We start from the raw sequence: 2,991 nt of genomic DNA on the forward strand, positions 1-2,991 counted from the left end.
CCAGGAACAGGGACCACGTCTGCCATTGTCCCCACAGCCCGCACCACAGGGCTGCGCACCGAGGGGCAGGGTGGCAGCCTTCCCCTCCCCTTGCCGAGGGTGCACCCCTCACCTCCCCTCCTTGGGGAGCCGCTGGAGGCTCTTCTCATTTTCCAGTGAGCACATGAAAACAGAGATTAGAGCAATTAGAGAAAAGTCATCAGAGGGCAAGGCAGGAGCCACCACCGCACCTAATTACCAGCTCCAGCAAGGCATGGTGAAGCACAGACTCACTCACACAGATGACAGATTTGCACAAATTCCACAGCAGGGAGGGGCAGGACGGGGGAGCCAAGTTCCATTTTAGCTTCTCTTGTTTTTGTTTCAACCTGCTCTCTGCTGTTTGCGGCTGCTTTCTCCTCAATGCACTCAAGAGAGGCAGATGGGTCGGAAATGATTTCAGTCCCATTCTATAGAAGGGAAAACTGTGGCCCAGGGGACTGGGGAAGAACGGTTTCAGAGGGCCCAGTCCACAGGACCAGTGTTCCTGGCTGAAGTTGGGGACGAGGGCGGCCCCCGCCCCCAGGTGAGGTTGGCCTTCCATCCTGTTTTCTGCTCTTCTCCCCTCCCTGAAAATAATCAGCAAAGGACTGAGGTACACAGGCGTGCTGTCTGGTGCTCATGGTGGGCTCGGATCTGCACGTGGGGCGACCTTGCCCTTCACCAAATGGCAGAATTATTTCCCTGATGCCTGCTGTCGCCAGTTGGTCATGTTCTGCTGAGCCTGGTAGATATGCTGCGTACTGAGGGGAGGTTTTCTCAGAATCCAAGTGCAGCGGGTCCATTGCCATGTCCCTTCTCCGATGAGGCTCTTCCCAAGCCTGGCCTGGTCCCCCACAGCAGCTCCCCAGGCATCCTCACCTTCCTGCCCGGCCCACCTTGCCCTGAGCCTGCCAGGGCAAGAAGCCAGCAGTGGCACGGGAGTGCCCCCTGGTGGTGATAGTCTGCCCTGCCCACGGGGACCCCACCCAGGGGCGTAGCTAGCCCCACTCCACACACACACCTCCAGGACTGCCTGTCTGGGTGAAGGGAAGAGTGGGCATCTGTGGAAGAAGCACAAAGTCCTGAGGCCTGAAGACGTTGAGAATGACTTCGTTCCTGTTCCAGCAGCAGGGAGCATGGAGGCTCCTGGGTGACGGGTGGACACCAGGCATAGTCCAGCAAGAGGGCAGGAAGGATGCCCAGTATCGTGCAGGGCCCATCACAGGAGCTCAGGAAATGTGGGACAGATGAATAAAAGAATGAGTGAATGTCTGAATAAATGAATTCATGATTTCCTAAAAGGTGGTGTGAATATCATTGGCAATACGTAAGGTTCTTTTTAGATAATATTAACTTGTTTAAAAATGATATACTCATTTTTTTAAGATTTATTTATTTATTTTAGAGAGATTATGAGTGGGAGGGACAGAGGGAGAGAGAGAGAGAATCTCAACCAGACTCTGCGCTGAGTGCAGAGCCCGACCCAGGGCTTGCTCCCACCACCCTGACATCATGACCTGAGCTGAAACCAGGAGTCGGATGCTTAACCGACTGCGCCACCCAGGTGCCCCTGATATACTTATTTTTATGTGTGTTACTTAAAATACACCTGGCCCATCCAATTGATTATATAAAATGTCTTTTTAAAATAAATGTCTTGAGGCGCCTGGGTGGCACAGTCAGTTAAACATCCAACACTTGGTTTCAGCTCAGGTTGTGATCTCAGTGTTGCGAGATCGAGCCCCATGTCGGGCTCCACACTCTGCATGGAGTTACTTGGGATTCTCTCTCCCTCTCCCTCTGCTTCTCTCTCTCTCTCAAATAAATAAATCTTTAAAAAAATAAAATAAAAATAAATAAAATAAATGTCTTTAGGTACAAAGGAGTCAATGTAAGGAAAAACAGAGGGTAAATAACATGTGGGTATCCTCAGGACTAGCAAAGAAGGTGTGTGATAAATGCTAGTGTACTAAATGAATGAGTGAAGAGATGGTCAGGCAGACTGTGGATGGTCTTTAGACAGCAGTAGGTCCCAAACGTGGCTGTATGTTGGAATCACCTGGGGAGCTTTAAAAAACATCTCTGGGCAGGTATGTGTCCCTGACTGTCCGGTGGCTGAGGAGGAAGCCCCTGTGTCCTGGACACTCAATTTGGGCACCGAATAAGGAGCAGCCTGTGAAACTACCATCATCGGAGGAAGTGAGCCATGCTTGGTGCCCTGGGATCCCCACGCTGGGTGAATGGCTGAACTGAATGAACCTGAAGATACACAGGGAAAGAGAAGTGAGCTTATATTTACGTAAACTACTTCAAAGTAACACAAGGTATAAAGTTGATGTGCATTTACTCTGATTTTAACATATTGGTTAAATATTTCCCATTTATCCACGCTGCATATCACGTTTTATTTACCACATGTCTTTACTATCAGTTAATATAAATATTACATTAATTGCTGCTCAGAACATATAGGATTTTCTGTCCTGAGTTTATTTACAAGTTAGTTCTTCATTTATTGGAATTTTCTCCCCTTAAAACAATTTTCCCTTATTGAAAACTGTGACTAGTTACTTATGAACATGTATTAACATAAAGTGGTTAATGTAGTTATAATTTGTTTATCTGTTTTAATTGGATCCTGGTTTGCTCCTAACAATTTTCAGTTACTTTCTCGAGTAGAAGTTGAAGGAGCAAGTGGTTTGGTGTGGGCTTTGTAAAGAGGTTCTGTTTGCTTCTAAATCTGCATGTAGTCTAGAAAGTGCAGGTTGAGTTAATATCTGATGTGAGTTGTTATCTTGTTAGATACTATTAATAAGAGAAGAGAACTTCCAGTTGTGAATTTTCATGGCTATACCTCTGGGAAAGAATTGATAGAAATAAACTCTGTATTATTTGCAAAGATTGGCATACGCATTGAGGTTTTTGAGTCTGATTTTTAATATCAGTTTAATGGTATTCAGATAGTGGCTT

Source organism: Leptonychotes weddellii, chromosome 5 (assembly GCF_054177405.1).
Source record: "Leptonychotes weddellii isolate Sample4059 chromosome 5, ASM5417740v2, whole genome shotgun sequence".
Taxonomy (NCBI): Eukaryota; Metazoa; Chordata; class Mammalia; order Carnivora; family Phocidae; genus Leptonychotes; species Leptonychotes weddellii.